General features: G+C 36.5%; 1 protein-coding gene across 4 annotated transcripts in view; it reads right to left on the bottom strand.

The window, feature by feature from the left end:
- The window catches only part of ERCC6L2 (ERCC excision repair 6 like 2), a 147,906-nt gene that overhangs the window by 11,909 nt on the left and 117,333 nt on the right, over positions 1-18,664 (bottom strand). The window lies entirely within an intron of this gene.

Genomic DNA, 18,664 nt, shown 5'->3' with positions numbered 1-18,664 from the left:
CAGTTAAACTATCATTAAATTCTTTTTTTCAGACATAGAAAGACTGTAAGAGTGTACTAGATACAGATTCTTGCTGATGACATAATTATCTTTCTTTTATAGGAGTTTGATGGGATTGAAATGGCACATACAAATGAGTGTGGGTAGGGGATAGTTTTTCATTCCACAAATATTTACTGAGCACCTATTATCTTCCTGCCACCGTACTATGCAGTTGAGAAAAAAGATATTTACATATACAAAGAGGCCCCAACCCTTAAGGGACTTAAAAGTGGCAAGCGCATTTTTTTTTTTTAATTTTAAAGACAGAACATTTAGTTTTCTTTTAAAAAATAAATGGTTTATCTCTTCAACTTATATTCAAGTTCATTTTATTGAAATAAACTGAGTATAAAGATAACACATATGACATAACTATGTTATTTATTTTTTCTTTTTCTTTCTTTCTCTCTCTCTCTCTCCCTCTCCCTCTCTCTCTTTCTCCCCTCCGCTTTCTTTCTGTCTTTAATCTCTATATGCAACATGGGTACCAAACTTACGACCCTGAGATCAAGTCACATGCTCTACCAGCTGAGACAGCCAGGCACCCTGTAACTGTATGGTTTGTAGTAGCAAACCATTTCTAATGAAAATAAATTGACTTCTTAAATACCTCTTGTGAACCAGATGGACAAACACAAAATGTTGAAAATATTCTCCTTAAAGGCATCATTTCTTGAATCTTAAAGCATTAACAGAAAGGAAAATGCTGACCTTTAAAGATAAACTTGAAAGAGATTTGATGCATTTATTCTATATCACAAGAAAACAGATGAATGTTGAAAATTTCCAATAAAAAGACTCATCATCTTAGATGATCCCCAAGAAATAGTGATCTATTACTGTAAGGAGAGATGGGATGTTTACATGAAGATAAAGGGAATAAACGGAAAAAGAAGGAACTAGGCCAACCAAGAACACTCCATCCTCACATACTGCAATTTCTGAAGCCACAGAGAAATCATGCCAGACAATGGCAATTTTCAATAATTTACATGATTACTCTGGGTCTTTCTGACCTTGGCAGGATTACAGAGCTCACACTTTGTATGGATACATTTTTTTTAAGTCAGTTTCATAAAGTCTTCAGGGAAATTCAGCTTTTCCAACAACAGGTATCAAACATATGGATCTTTAATTTTTTCCATATATTCCATAATTATTTATTTATTTATTTATTTTTAAAGATTTTTTATTTATTTCTTTGACAGAGAGAGACAGCCAGGGAGGGAGGGAACACAAGCAGGGGGAGTGGGAGAGGAAGAAGCAGGCTCCCAGCGGAGGAGCCTGATGTGGGGCTCGATCCCAGGACGCCAGGATCACGCCCTGAGCCGAAGGCAGACGCTTAACGACTGCGCCACCCAGGCGCCCCATATATTCCATATTTAAAAACCTGATTATGTTAGACAATCATAAAAAAGGAAAAACATTCTTTTCCCACATGGGCTCAATACCCTATCCTTTACTTTTTTTTTTTTTAATTTATCTAGGTTCAGATTTCCATTTTAGTAGAGTCCTTTGAAACTACTGAAACAAGGCTGTGAAACAAAATTTTATTAATTAACTTAATAAACATTCTGGTGGCCTTGTTATAAAGCTGGTTTCACTCTAGTAAAATAGCATCCTTTACGCTAGCTGATACAAGGAAAACAGTGCCAAAGTGCAAGTTGCAATTGCAGTGATAGTTATAATTTATTATAAAGCAAAGTTCAAGGCCTATGGCCAAGATGAAAAGATTCCAGATTATGTGGATTGGACTCAAGCTCATTCATTACCACTATGTCAAAGCTGTGAAGTCATATGACACTGAGGCAACACGAAGAAGTAGCAACAGTAATAAAGGCCTGAGTAATGAAAAATCAGTAAAATGAACTGGATTAGGAATTGAAAGGACAATACTATCCCTTCTTAACACGAGGTTGCTTGCTAAAGAAAGCAAAATGAATCCACTCCTCTTTCCCCTAGAGAGCAGAATGGCCAAGAACTGGAACACTATGTCTGTATTTAAAAAGAAATTTTGCAATCATGACAAGAATAAAGCAGAAATGCCATTTTCTGCAAAAGCCCCTAATTGTTCCTAACATTTTCTTTAAAAATTTCTTTAGAACTATCCATTAAGATTTGCCTTAAGGAAGTACTTCTATATTCTGTGATTCTGATGAAGCTACTTCCATATGATAATTTATGATTATAATGATAAGGAATTATAAAGATAAGGGCTTTGTACAGTAATTGTATAGTATAAATATTTCTGCCAGTAAGTATTTTAAAAAGCTTGACATTATTAGAATATAATTTATAACTTAGTATTGCTATATCCATGATTATTTGCTTAATTACTAGGTGTTGTTAGATGTTTCTACTATAGTGTTTGTATGAAAAGTCAAATTCAATTTATGGAATCTTTATAAAAAACAAAACTTAGTGTTAAGTTAGAACACAGAAATTGTTTCTAGAAAATGTAAAAATGCAGTTAAAAATCCATTTGATAATGAGATTAGTTAAATGGAAATGGGGGTTACTTAAGAGGGTGGATTTATCAGAGAATCCTGAAGTAATAATTTTAATCTATGAGCAGTAATCTATGAGAAGTAATAATTTTAATCTCCTATGGACATATACATAATATATGGAGCAATTAGTTGAGAATTGAAAAAGTGAAGGAAAAACTGTCCCCCCGAGACCACAGTTAAACAGGGCTAAAAAGTAAAAGACAGGCTATGTCTGATTATGTAAGTCTTAATCTGATCTATATAATAAGAATTTAAACACATGATGTAGGGATGCCTGGGTGGCCCAGTTGGTTAAGCATTTGCCTTTGACTCCAGTCATGATTCCAGGGTCCTGGGATCAAGTCCTACATTGGGCTCCTTGCTCAGCAGCAAGCCTGCTTCTCCCTCTCCCTCTGCTGCTCCCCTCCCCCTGCTTGTACTCTCTCTCTGACAAATAAATAAATAAAATCTTTAAAAAATAATTAAAAAATAAACACATGATGTGTTGTCTTTACAAAGGTAGTTGTTATTAAAACTAAAATTCATAATATAAAAATTTGTTCAATTCAGCTAAAATGATAAATATGTATTATTTCTATAAATGATAATTATTCTACTATATTTTGGCCAAAGTAGTCTCCTCATCTATTCACAGTTAAATGTTTAACTTGGAAATAGTTCACTTCAAAGACTTCATGGCTATCAGCTTTGGTTTAATTTTGATGAAGTTATAAAATCATTATTGATTTTTCTGATGTATCTGTAAAATGTGTTTGAAAATATATAATAAAAATTACTATTTAAAAATCTACAGCGTATACATTCTATAAAATAAAACTATAATTATTTTAAGTTGTAAAAGATGTATGTTAGGATTATAATAAATAAAAGGGCACTTTGTTATGGAAAAATTCTGTCTCCTAGAGTAGCCACAATGAATCCAGACCTAAACAACTGTATATAATTCTGTACAATTTATTCTTTACTGGGAAGTTTTAGACTTATATTGGTTCTACCAGTTAAGTGCCTTATCTTCAGACCAATAGTAAGAAACATTCAGATAACTTTTGATAATACTTTCTTTTTCTTTGAACCAAAAGTGCATTGTCTGTATTTCAAGACATTAGACAGATCTAAGCCAAGCTACATTACTTTAACTGAACCAATAGTTCTTTTTTGAAAGGCATAGCTTTAAAAAAGGTGATAAAGTATATATGGATTTTCAATATGAAAGGAAAAAAACCTGACTCTTAAAAAGTTTAAAGATAGCAATCTTTGGCATCAATGTACTAAGAAAAGAAAAAAAGGCATATACCCCTACCTCACAGCCACATGATTACATTAACATTTTTCTATTTACTCTGCTACGTAGGAAACCTATCTTTATATAATAGGAAACTTTCCTGGGAATAATACAGAGAATGTTTAAGTTAAAAAAAAAACAACACCTTTCTACTTATAGTCTTGGAGGTAAAAAATAATTTTGGAGGTAAATTAATTAAAAGACCTTCAGAGAGCACCTAGATGGGAATGGCAAGGCAATGAAAAAAGCTGACAGGGGTCAATCTTTCTTATAGCCAACCACTTATAACAATGGGGCAAGAAACATTGCAATCCAGGAGAGTGAGTTTCAAAAGCAATCATGAATAGCCTCTAATTCCCATTTTGGCAGTTGAAACACTATTGTAATCTCTGCCATCTTTCTTTTTTTTTTTTTTTAATTAATAATGATTTTTTATTATATTATGTTAGTCACCATACAGTACATCCCCGGTTTTCGATGTAAGGCTCCATGATTCATTAGTTGTGTATAACACCCAGTGCACCATGCAATATGTGCCCTCCTTACTACCCATCACCGGTCTATCCCATTCCCCCACCCCCCTCTTTCTAAAGCTCCTTGGGATTAATTCCTAGAGACACATCCACAGCCAGTGCAGATGCCGCTGATTCTTTGTCCCCTGGTCCTCTATACCCTCCACGGGGCGGAGGAAGCTTGGACAGGGACAGGGCACAATGAAGCAGAACAGCCTGATAGGCTGCTATCATTCTGCTGCAGGCTACTGGGAATTACTGAAATGTTTTACTAAGCAATTCTGGAATGGATCTGTCCGCTAAGCTGGTTTCTCCAGAAAACACCTGTAGAATATACACCAGAATAAAGAACAATGCAGACTCAACAGACGCATTCACTGTTTTTCTCCCATAACCAGATGTTTAGGCTTGGTTCGTCACTGAGAAAACTGAAAACAGGGAGGAGATTTTCAAAGACATTGGAAGGTCCTGATGGCTTGGACCTACTGAGAAGCCAGAGTGGAAAGATTAATTAAAGTTGGGTTCTAAGATCACCAGAGGATCTGCCCGTTACAGAAAAGCTCTTGGTCTACACCTTGTTCCTGAGAATAGCGCAGAGCCTCACAAGGCACTCCGTGGTCATGGCCACGTGTGGGTGCACTGTGTAGCCGCAGGTCCTCACACGGTCCTGATCACACCAACTTTGTATAGAGACTAAAAAAAAACGTAAGTGCTTTTTCATTTTTTTTTATTAAATCTTAAATAGTGAAGTCTGAAAGGCAGCAATGCTTTTGTTTACGCATCTGTTCAAACAACAGATTAAAAAAGAAATTTCCCTTTGCGTAAGGGCCAAACTCTGTAAACACGTAAAAAGTCATAAACTTCCTTGTCTTTGCAAAGCAGGGAATCAGGAGTACTGTAAAAACATACAGCACATGTAAATACATTCATTCAACGGCATCTGAGTTTCTAAAAGGACAAAAACTTTTAAGGATCTTTGTACAAGTGTGAAAAAGCTCCTATCCTTAAAGTAATCCTTCAAGATTTTTGCCTGGAGGTAGGCAATATTACTGTAAATGTAGTTTTTCAATATTCAGGAAAGCCTAAAGCAACTTGAGCCCTGAGTTGTCTTTACTCCTCCTCTGGAGAAAAGCCAGCTGTTTAGAGGACCAACCGCAAATAAAAACTAAAGTCAAATTTTCTGCACGTTTAAAAATGACACTCAAATTTGAAAAAAACAACTTAGATGCAAATCCAAAATCTTTTTTGTTATTGTTCTACTTTCTTCCTGGAAGAAATAATAGTTACAACCCAGCTACATCTCTATCTATATACCTCTATCTGTATCTATATATCTATATATAATAGTGCTTTGCTTTCTAGGTGAGTCACCACAGGACAACTTTATATTGGCTGTCCTGTGCCTATGTTCCTTTTTTATCCACAAGAGTCCATTTCTCACTGTCCGACAGATCCATCTATCTGAAAGAACAAAGTGACGGCCTTGGGAGAGCAGGTGAACACTGTGGAGCACACACTACAAAAAGAAATATAAAAGCCCCATCTCCTTGGGCTCTGTGACCCTGAAGGCATTGCCACAGCAGTCATGTGTGGAAAAGGCCAGGTCAGACAGTGGCAATCACCAAAATCTGCGGAGCAGTAAAAGGGAGTGTTCACGAATACCCCCAGTCCTCCATGGCAGCGTGGTCGGGGCATAAATTCCCTTATTACCTCCTGCACACAAAGGCTAGAGCAGGGTCTGGGGGCTTCTGGAGTAGCAGCTGGAACACTGGATTCAGCACCTCAGGCCCTAGGGTTCAGGGGAAACTTGAAAGTTTTTGTATCTTTTTCAGCCTCATTACCCTGGGAGAAAATGAGTGATTTGGGGGTCAGGATCCAGGGCGTAGGAATCTGGATCAGGGACTCCCATCACTCTCTTCATATTTAAAATTCACAATTCTACCAGTTCTTATAGGATCTCCAGAAAGTGGTAACGAATAGGTCCTTAGAATCTTGTAGCCCTGACACAATTTTGAATCTTTATACATATTCATTACATAACTGTAAAACTTTCTCCGAAGACTATTTGGGCAGGGAGCCTGATGCATGACTGGATCCCAGGACTCTGGGATCATGACCTAAGCCATAGGCAGACACTTAACTGACTGAGCCACCCAGGCTCCATGAGTGGTCATGTTTTACATTTCTGTAAATGTCTTTAATATCTGGATTCATAAAACACAGCTGGATTCTCATATCTGGCTTCTGCATTCAATCTGTTGCAACAAGGTTCTTTTGGTTGGAGTATACCAAGAAAATCAGTATCATATAGATACTTACATAGAAAAGGGAAGAATATTTTAATAGCCTTTTCAGATAACTGTAGATATTCTTTTTTGATACTGTATCAAAACTCAATTAAGGTAAGTTTCATGTAAAATCTGAAACCGTATCAGTAAATTTTTTATATTGTTAAAATTAAATTACACTGGTATATCTTGTACTTTGGCTGGATTTTTTTCCTCAGCATGATTTTGTGGTATCATTCCGTGGTCATTTGGAAATATCGATTAACTGAGCTATGCAGATCTTCAAAATGTTGAAACATTCAATTGTACAACACCGGAAAACCATGTTTGTTGTTATCATCACCTACTGCATCAGAAAAAAAATCTTTAAGTATATAGAAAGTGTCATGGTCATGGTTTTTCAACATTTTAGTTTTCACTCGAAAGCTTGACTTTTATTTCTGGCAACACGTACTGCCCGTTGTTTTCCTTGAAGTATAAAACTCACTAGGTTCATTTTCAAGAAATTACCTACCAAATATGCAAATTTAAATAACCAGTTTGTCAAGTACAAATGATGTTTTATAAAAAAGTGGCTAATTCAGTTTCCAGCTCAATTATACAAGTGCTTATGTACACTTCCTATTTTATCAAACAGAATAGAAAAAAAGATGAGTATAAAGGTTGAGATTTGATAAAATTAGCCATTTTTATCAAGGATATAAATTCATCAAGAATATTTATCAGAGAAGCTAGTTTTCTTTTCCTGCAAATATGTGGTGGTACAGAATCCAAAGGCCACTAGGTACCATTCGGGGCCACTGCTTGACTCGTGCTAAGCTGCCCTCAGTTTTCTCACCAGCGCCTTTGCACCATTTGTACAAATGTTAACAAGTGAAAAGGGTACTTAGAAATATTCTAAAAATAGTTCTGACCTTGCAGACCCCTGAAAGAGTCTCAAATATCTTAGGGGTCCATTCCATGAACCACACTTTTGAGAACCGCTCATTCACCAGAAACTGAAACGGCTTCATTCAGCACATACTTGATACCTCCATGCTGGAAACGGACCAGGATGATCGAGAGTGGCTTTTGGTTTCACCCAGCTTTATGTCCACACACAGGAAAAGGCCCCCGCCTTATTGAGGGAAAATAGAAGAGTCGTTCCGTCTAGAATAATGATTACCAGCTCCAGGCCTGGCTCTTGGCCTTCGTCACCAGGGAATGGTTAGATATTCTGCACATGTTGAAAGTTACTTGTCAGAGTATAAACTCTAACATTTCGGTCTGTTCAGGTCAGTTTAACATCTTTTGATTATTGCTCTACATGCAAGGCCTTTCAAAAGCAAGGCAGTCTTACTCTTCCTGATGTCCAGTATAGGCTGGCCTGGTTAGGCTAGTCTTCTCACCACTGCCAAACACACCATGATATTCACTTCTGGAGCCAAACTTCCTCAACCCAGCATCGTTCTACCCAGGCCTGAAGGTCCAGATTCATGAGACTTTCCTTGCATACTTTTTTTTTCTTGCATTGCTATTTCAATTTCTCATTTGATGGCTTTATTATATAAATGGAATCTACCTTAAGATTTTATGTAATCACATACAGCGTACCAAGCCAAGCAGCAACAATGTTGCATGTACAACAAAAATCCTAATTTCACACACCAAAGGAACAGAACAAAATCAAGGGGTTCTCTTTGAATAGGTAGGGCCCCTGTACTATTGGAAACCACTTTGATTGCTTAGATCTTACCTATGTAACTGGATCTATACATGCCTCTAACAGAGAACAACCATACATATACATATACATATATATCCATCTATAGATATATAGATATATAGATGGATATATATAGATATATAGATATATAGATATAGATATATAGATAGATATAGATATCCATCCATATAGATGGATATATATGTGTGTGTATGTGTGTGTGTGTGTATATATATATATATATAGAGAGAGAGAGAGAGAGAGAGAGAGAGAGGAGGGGGGAGAGGGATAGTCCCGAGTCATGTACCCAACAGACTTTCAATAAATGGATGTTGGATGAATATAAACTTACACAAACATAACACAAGTAAGAAAAATTTTTGGAAGACAATTTACCAAAAACAAAAAGTTCTTCCTTTTAAGGTATTCATTACTTCACCTGGCAACAGTAACAGCGTAACCTTAAATACTGAATAAAAGTAGGACATGTCTTTCTAATTCCATTTTTTAAGCAGTTGCTGCCAGAGTCATGAAAATTGTTTACAGATTAATTGAAAGTTGATTCTGATAGTAACTTGGCTACGAGATGATGATAACTGTAAAATAAAATATCAACTTGCCAACAATCTTGACATAAAATCTGTGAGAACTGACTCTGGTTATGTTAACAGAGATATTATTCTCATCAGGAAATCTGTAAAAATATCACAAATTCCATAGGAAATTTGCAAAAGTGTCACAAATTTCATATTAGATCAAGGACCACAGTTCAAGCCTATTTATCCTGCCTAAAGCCAATCCACCACACAAGAATTCATGCTTATATTAAAACTCACATTTTTTATTTGTAGAATTGCTTTGAGAAGGCTTTATTTAGTATCTACCAGAAATTCAGTTAAAATTAGTAAGCTCTGATTGAATATCTATGTACCAGGTACTGTTCTAACTCCTGGGAATAAAAGAGTAAGATTAGTTCCTAACACAAAAGAGTTTCACAAGCTAACCAGGAATACTGTGGCAAGCATTGCTGATGGCCTACCAACAGCCACTGCTACTCTTTGTTGTCTGAACAGAAGTGGAGTTCTCTTACAGATGTGCTCAGGGAAGGTGGATTGCTCTCTCAGTTTTTTGGGGGGATAAACTGAGATTAGGCAAGCTAGGCATGTTTTGTGAGAAAGACTGTTCTCCCCAATAAAGGGAGACAAATGTGGAAAGAACCACACCTTTCTGTCTTCGGATACATTTGTATGAGAAAATGAGTTCTTGAGATGTGGAAGTAGTCATTCTGCAAGATGAGGCAAAAGGCCCAGGGACGAAACGTTTACTAAGGATAGTGGGGCAGAAAATGAGAAAGCCTGAATTCTTACAATGTCACTGGGTTATAGCACTAAACCTGAAAAGAGTCCCCAACAGACTTGCTGTTATGTGAATTAGTTCAATGGTCCATTGTATAGACTACTTTTATGAATCAATTAATTAATCTCTATTGAAGTAGAGTTGATGTACAATGTTACATTAGTTGCAAGTGATTTGACAAGTCTATGTGTTATGCTAGGCTCATCACAAGTGTAGCTACCACCTGTCACCATTTAGCACTATTACAAGACCACTGACTGTATTCTCTATGCTGCACCTTTTATCCCTGTGACTTGCTCACTCCACAGCTGGAGGCCTGAATCTCTCACTCCCCTTCACCCATTTTGCCCATGCCTCCCACCCCTCTCCCCTCTGGCAATCATTAGATTGTCCTCTGTATTTATGGGTCTGTTTCTGCTTTTTGTTTATTTATTCACTTGTTTTATTTTTTAGATTCTGCATATACGTTAAGTCATATGGTATTTGTCTTTCTCTGTCTGACTTCTTTCATTTGGCATAATATCCTTAGGTCTATTCATGCTGTTGCAAATGGCAAGGTCTCATTCTTTTTTGTGGCTGAGTAAATTCCATTGTATCGCCACATCTTCTTTATGCACTCATCTACTGATGGACACTTGGGTTACTTCCATCTCTCAGCTATTGGAAATAATGCTACAATAAACAGAGGGGTGACATATATTTTTGAATTAGCGTTTTTCACTTTCTTTGCATAAATACCCAGTAGTGGAATTACTGGATCATAGGGTATTTCTTTTTTAATTTTTTAAGGAATCTCTTACTGTTTTCCATAGTATCTGTACCAGTTTGCATTCCCATCAACATTGCAAAAGGGTTCCTTTTTCTCCATATTCAACACTTGCTGTTTCTTGTGTTTTTTTTGTTTTAGCCATTCTGACAGGTGTGAGGTGATATCTCATTGTGGTTTCAATTTGCATGTCCCTGATGATGAGTGATGTTGAGCATCTTCTCATGTGTCTGTTCGTATAGACCACTTCTAGTGGGTTATTCTATTTCTTGCAGCTGAAAGCATCCTGTAGACATACTATAATATCACATACTATAATATCACATACTATAATGATAAGTGCTACAGCACACACACACACACACACACACACACACACACACACATTAAAATGAAGATGAGGAAGACATTTATACTGCTTCGTAGAAGCCGGAGGGGACAGCCATCATTGACAATCCAAGAGGTAGGAGTTCAATAGGCAGACACAAATGAAATGGAATTTTATTTTATTTTTAAAAAGATTTTATTTATTTCTTTGACAGCGAGGGACAGAGCACAAACGGGGATTGGCAGGCAAAAGTAGAGGGAGAAGCAGGCTCCCCGCTGAGTAGGGACCCTGATACGGGGCTCGATCCCAGAACCCTGGGATCATGACCTGAGGCAAAGGAAGATGCTTAACTGACTGAGCCACCCAGGTGCCCCAAAATGGAATTTTAAACAAAAGAACCACAGGAGCAAAGATGTGGCAGGGTAAAAGTCCATGGTGTGCTTGGAGACTGGTTCATAAGCTGAAGGCTGACCAGAAGAGCCTGTCCATCTTTATATCCCTAGTGTCCAGCACAGTGCCTGATACAGAGTATCAGTAACTGAGTGTCTCAGAATGAGACTGGAAAAGCAGGCTAGGGCCAAACTGAGAGAGGCCTTGGGTGCCACGGAAAAGCAACACAAAAAGACATTTCAGAGAACTCTGGAAGACAGAAATTAAGGCCCAGAGTGACTGTTTAGATGTGTTATTGCTAGATGAGGAAAGCCCATAAAGTCACGCGTGGGTAGGGATATTTTTTCTGACACCGTTACCCATGTTCTCCCTTCTTGAGTGCGTTTCCTATTCCATCACTATGGCCAATGGATGACAAAAATCAGTAAAATAATACATTTTAAAATCAGTAAAAATAATACATTTGCATTAAATAGTCTCCAAGAATTCTCCAAATTCTGAAATACTGGGATTCTCTAGTCTTATAATTTTGCTTTATTCATCCTATAAAAATTCAGAATTCATATGTGTAGAAACAGGATTCTCAGATGACAAGGCAATAGGTGTTTCCATTAAGTGACCATGTCCAATTGATACCACGGTTTTCACCGCGGGATAAAATATAATTTGAAAAGGGCTGTTAAGTGTTTAACTTTCTTAAAGTCACCAGGTAGAGTCAATCAGAGTTCAATGAGATCTTATATCTCTAAGCTTTTATATTGTTAATGAGAAAGCATTATTTGAAGAAATAGTACTTTATAACTATTTGGAGTCTTCCAACTATTCTAAATGGAGAAATTATTTTAAGAAGCGATATCTATCTTCTATGCAATTGGAACAATGACCAGCTAGGAGAAGAGTCAGAATCCAACTACTTCCCCATAAGCAAAGATTATTTTTGTCAGTCCAGTTCATTAGTTTATAATTCCTTTCAAATGTATTTTTTCTATAGAATGCTTCACGACAAATGAGCCATAGCTCAAGGTGGGTCCTTCATCTATAAAATTAGAGAACCAGACATCTTTTATGGTTTTCTAACATATGCTATTATTGATACTGTTAACACTAAAAATCATATTAGGACACTGTAGAGAATAACAGAGGGAGTTTCACTCATCGCCTTTACTGATCAGCAATAATCATAATTACAACAATAAAAATTTATATTATATTTTGAGTAATTTCCATGTCTTTCTTGCAAGAAGCTGAATGTGTTTTGTACACAACGCTCAGCAGTCATGGTACTTCATTAATCCCGGTAACGCCACTGTGAGGAAGGATGTCATGTCTACTCATAGCCACCAGCTGCGAGGGGACTAGGTGTTTACATTTAAAGTTAATATCAGATTCTCCTTCCTCTGACTAGGTAACAGGTGCTCTTCACAAATTATATACTATCTTTCTGAATCAATCCTAGTTCCAAAGATAGAAATTTTTCATGCCAACACTAGTTACATAATTACACACACACACACACACACACACATATATACACATGAAATTTTAAAATTCTTGATCTCTACTAAAATTACTTGAAAGAATAACTTTCTGATATAAATACCATAAAATTAGCATCTAGTTATAGAAATAAAAATGATAAAACCATGAGAAATCCCACCCAGTAAGAGTTAATTTTGTTACATGCTGAAACCATAAACCTTCCTCACTCAACTACTTCATAAACCAGTCATTTGTGAACGATTACTTTAAATCATCATGCCATTCACTGTCCTGAAAAATAGGATAATGGAATGCTATATCTCCCCAAAGTCTGCTTCACTGTAAACAGTCCATCCCTCCTTGCTGACTCCAAAAGCTGTATAAACATACTGCAATCAAATCCAGCATAGCTCATAGAAATCCTTTCTTTAAGTAATCTACAAAATGCCAATCTAATACAAATACACGAAAGAGAAGTTCTTACTAACACAATATTTTGTATTTACAGTATTCTGAACAGTGCTTAAACCTGCACGGGTTATAAAAGGCACCCTTCCCCACGCTCCCCCGGCCTGGGCTGACAGCGTGCTTAGGCCTCTCATTTACACCACACTGCAATAACATAAAGAAGGGTTTACTATTAATCCAGGTTTTACTACAAAGCGACCCGTTATTTCTCTGTCAAACACTGGCAAGAGTGCCAAGTGTCTGTCATCCAATTCAGGGGATTAAGTCTTCTTTTATAGTCTGATACTTGTACCAATTTATAAAAATACAGATATAGTTTCTTAGAGTTGGTCACAGTCTATATTTTGGCGTGGATTCAGGCACAGAGGTTGACTATGACAGCTGGCAGGAAACGGAGGGGAGAATACATCCCCTCCTCTTGGTCACCATGTCTCAGTTGCCATAGTGATTAATCCTTAATTGAATGCTGTCTTTGTACATTTCTTTTCAGAAAACTTTAAGTATACTTAAGTTGAAAACATGCAGTTGAGTGAAAAAATGAGGCCCCACATCACCAACAGGTATAGCTAAATTCTGTGACATACTTCCATACGTTAAAAGAACAAATTAACTCTAATAAAGGTATTATCAGTCCTTTCAGATGCTTAAAAACATTTCTTTCTGGTCTGAGTTTAAACCCAAATCACACAGATTTTCCCTCTTGTTATCAGACATGTCATCTTTTGAGATAAGCTGTCTTCAGAAACGCCTCTGAAGTATCTAACTACGATTTAAGGCAAAATGAGTTCTTATTTTATAAAGTTTGTATTATTAAATCACTGAGTTTGATTAGAAATTTATTTTAGGAGAGACAGGCTTTCATTTGAGACATCTATAAAATGTTACATAAATAGAAATTAATTTACAAAAAGTATAAACTTTAAGAAACCAAAGGAAACATGAAAAAGATAGTGTATTTTAGGCCTTTTAATATACTGTTGAATTGGAAAAGCAGGTTCAGTAATTACATCAAAATTACATCAAAAGGACTGAGAAACTCTGAAGGACCATAGGAGTTTATCTAGGATTGTGGTGTACATTACTTCTGTTTTGTAACTTTTCCATTTAGTATATTCCTTTGCAATTTAGTTAAAAGCTCTTACTTAGATTCAACTATCGTAGTCCTTGGAAAGTGAAATACTTGCATATTGTGACCACTGTTAATTGTGTGTTGCCTTCATACAAATAAATAGGATTTGTTTCATTTTCTCAGGAAGTGAGACAACACATCTGCATCTGGCTTCAGACACACAGACACACACACACACAGACCACACGCAAGCACGCGCGCACACACACACGCATACACAATCTTTTCAAACACAAATAAAGGTCTCTAATAAAACTTTGGTGACAGACAAGAAGCACTCAGAAGAATTCTCAGTAATAAAGATTCTGGATGTGGGCCCCAAGATGAAAGATACTGTACTGTAGGTGGGAGGTCTGGGGATTTTTGGAGACTTTAGAAGCAAGAGGTTTGCAGATATTTTCTGACACTATGGCTGCGTCTCTGCTTTCACCTTGCTTTGTTTCCCTTTACCTTAGTTTATTCTCTTTTCTTCCCATGACCATTTTTAATTTTTTTCAAAACTGCAAATTCACTATGCCACCACACATTATTGCCACCAACGCACTACAACTCTCTGTGAGTGACATGTATATCTCTAACCAAAGAGGATGGTGTGTTTCAGTGATTTACTCATTAAAGGTGTTTAAGTAATTTTGACCACATGACTGTGAATTTTTTTTCTTAGAACTCCTGTGAGATGGCTTTGAAATATCAATATCTCATCTATGTAAAATAATATTTTAAAAAGTATCTTCAGAAATCCTTACCATCATTCCATCTCCCTGACGTTACTGAGGTATTTAGTTTCCAGAAGACTTATAATGACGAGAACCAAGAATATGATATACAGAGATAATAACGAAAGGACTAGTCTGATGGCAGAGTGATGTCTCACTCGTTTGAATGTCTGTCAGCAGCTATGGAGATATCTTGAATTAAGAGCAGTGAGTTCAATTGATGAATCAAAACAAAGTAAATCTATCAGTTTTACATAGAAAAGTTACTAATATCTCCAATTCTAATACAGAATATCTAAAATAAACTAATATAAATTATAAAGTACTGAGTGGCTGTCTATTTTCATAAGCAAAAACTCAGTAGTCACATATAAAATTTTGAAAGATACTCCACCATATTCTTGTTTTTCTTTTTAAGGGAGTCCAAAGCCCCAGATCCGCTAATAACACCCATCCTTTTATTTATAACTAAATATGGTTGCATACAATTACGGCTTATTCTTCCTCATTGATCCCCACCTTCCAGGGGAATTAGAGACCCGACATTAGTCCTGCCCAGTGGTGACAATACTTATTTCTCACTGAGCGCTTACTTTGTGTCGGGTACCGTCCAGAGTGTTTTACCTCATTTAGTCTTCACAACAACTTTTTGAGGTAAGAAGTATAATTATTTTGTATTTTAAACCCAAAGAAATTGAGGCACAGAGGTCACATAGGAAGTATGAGGTAGAGTTAGAATCGAAACTGAAATTCTGAGTAGAGTTCATGCCGTAGGCTGGTTAGAACTATCAAAATGCCTTCTGCCCCTGGAAGACTACACAGTTCAACAAACTGAAAATGAAACGCAGTATATAAGTTCTTTATTACTAACCAAACTAAAAGGAGGAAAGCATGAGACATGTCTCAGGAGTTGTAGTTTTATGTCAAAAAAACCCCCAGTAGTTTCAGTTTTTGATGTTGGTGGAAAACTGAGAACATCATAAATATATAAGATCACTATCTATTTTGAAAATTCTGATTTTCTTATAATAAGTAAGTCTTTTCTTTATTAATGCGGAGTCGTGTACTGTCCCTAGTGATTTTGGTATATAGCTAATCGATTATAACTTCCAAGAAATCACAGCCATATTATTAACCTGATGTTTTAAATGGTAGAGGTAAAATCTGAATCTTATTCTGTTGGAATTTTACTGTATCAAGTATTGATTTAAAGAAGTTGGCTGCTGAGATGAGCATGTTTGTACAGACTGTTCTTGGCCTGAGAGCATTGGTGGCATGGAATTGGACCTCCTGCTTAGTGGCTTTAAAACTTCCCTGAATATTTTACACCCACTATGATTTAGTCATTAAACAACACATTTCTTCATACACCCTGAAAAAGGTTTACTAAGTTGGTCTGTGTGTGATGGGGAGACATACAGCCTCAAAGGGCATATCAGAAATCCTAGGGGATGAACATTTCAACTTGTTTCTTGGTAAGAAATGTCCCTCACTCCAAAAATCACTGTGAAGAGACAAAGTTTCTGATGAGATTGTGCTGTCTACCTCAAGAATGTTGGGGCTAAAGTATTGAGAATTACTGGGATTGTTAATGTAAGCATAAAGGAACTCCCTTGCCCCTGGTCCTCAGCCCAATTAAGGGCAAAGTAGATTTCTAGCATTTTCATTTTTACAACTTGCCTTAAGAAGGTTCCAAAGGGATGTTTTATTTCTTTTATATTTAGGTGGTTGCTTCTCAGGCCCATTTTGGGAGGAATTACATGAGGCTGCAAATTTCTTTTCTGAGAAATATTTAAATAAACCAACAACCGATATCCAGTTAAATCATTTCATTAACATCTACTACAGGGGTTTGTCAAATTATCTGATGTTTTCACATTAATATTTGTTTGTTTGGATAAGGGCATGGTTAAAAAAAAGGGGGCATGGTTAAATAAATAATACCCTAAGAAAAAACTAGCTGTCTATTTAAGAGATTTTGATAGGCTCTTCATTCTAATAATAGCAAATTTCTGGCAAACCCAATATATTTCTGCCTACCTTTTTCAGATAGCTCCTGCAAGGTAGACAAACTATAGAAATTGCTCTCTACAGTGTTGGTTGAGATATGGTGTATTCCTAGATCGAATGAGAACATAAGAAGGCAGCACATGTGGGTCATGGAAGAACGCTTTCACGTGTTATACTGTGGCACTGTGCTTTTGGATTACAATGAAAAATGCTAAAAGCACAGCCTTTCTAAGGATATTGGAAGACAGCGGACTGCTCACTAGATCATTCAGTAGTCACCATTTAAAATCCCAGGTGACAAATTTCCCTCAAATGAAGCGCTAGGAAGAGCTTTCTTCCTCCTTAGAAGAGCTAGCATTTTTTTCTCTTTCTTTTCCTTAAGGACAACAATTTAGCTCAGTGTTCCTCAGCAGGGTGTTATGGCATTTTGAGCAGAACAATTCTTGGCATGTGGGATGGTCCCCTCTCCCCCACAGCAGCCGTTTAGTATCCCTGGACTTTAGACATTAATGCCACTTGGGCACTCAGTCACTGTGACCACCCAAAGTGCCCACACACGTTTCCAAATGCAGTAGTTGAGAAAACACCAAATAAGTTGTTTACTTCCTTTGTTTTGTCTACCAGGAAACTCAATCAAATTTGTCATTTAAAAAATATCTAGGTCCTATATCTACATTTAACTTTCTCTCAGTCCTGAACTTCTAGTTTAGTTTATATTTTCCTTGTTTCTGAATTTCATTTTGTATTCTGATTGTATTGTTAGGACAATCCAAATCCTTTGTGGAACCAGAGGAGGTACAAATAAATAAAGACAGCTTGACAGTTCAGAGGCATTCTCCCCCTTTCATTCTTAAAAGTAGTACTCACTAGAAACAAAGTATCATTGTTACATACAGTACCCGGTTTTAACTCCTACACATAAAGTGGTAGAAAAACTTTTCCTCAGACACTCAGCTCTTAGGAATAAAGAATATTAAGCCAAAGAGAAGAAAACATTTTTTAAAACATTTGAGGAAAGTGACTATGTGTAAATAAAATACCACATTCACCTAAAGCCTTATTTTTATACAACGGCAATTTTAAACAAGAAAAGCACATAGGAAGTTTTTATTACTTTTAACATTATATGAATCCTTTTGCTAAAAATATAAATTCTACAGGCACCTCAGTGGCTCAGCTGGTTAAGTGTCCAACTCTTGATTTTGGCTCAGGTCATGATTTCAGGGTCATGAGATAGGGCCCTACATTGGACTCCATGCTGGGCGTGGAGTCTGCTTAAGCGTCTCTCTCTCTCCCGCCTCTGCCCCTCAGCCCCCCACCCCTGCTCATCCCCATGTGCACTCTTTCTCTCTCTAAAAAAAATATATATATATATATATATATATATATAAATTCTATATGAAGTTAGTTTTCATGTGTACCTTCATGTTAGATGAAAAATTCTGAAGGAACTCTAATCATACACTTCCCTTTTCTATATGAGCGGAAGTGGTTTTGATTCTGATTTATTAACTGCATGATTCTCTCAGATTTCTCATTTTTTTGGCAAACTTTTATTAAGGGGAACTGTTAAGCAACTCAACATTATTAGGCATTTAAATATAGATGTGCCTTTTAATATAGAACATTTTTAGTGACAACAGTGCTCCAAACGGCATTTTGTTTTTTACTCTTGTTTGTATG

Source organism: Ursus arctos, unplaced genomic scaffold (genome assembly GCF_023065955.2).
Source record: "Ursus arctos isolate Adak ecotype North America unplaced genomic scaffold, UrsArc2.0 scaffold_33, whole genome shotgun sequence".
Taxonomy (NCBI): Eukaryota; Metazoa; Chordata; class Mammalia; order Carnivora; family Ursidae; genus Ursus; species Ursus arctos.
This window is presented reverse-complemented; position numbering and strand designations above follow the sequence as displayed.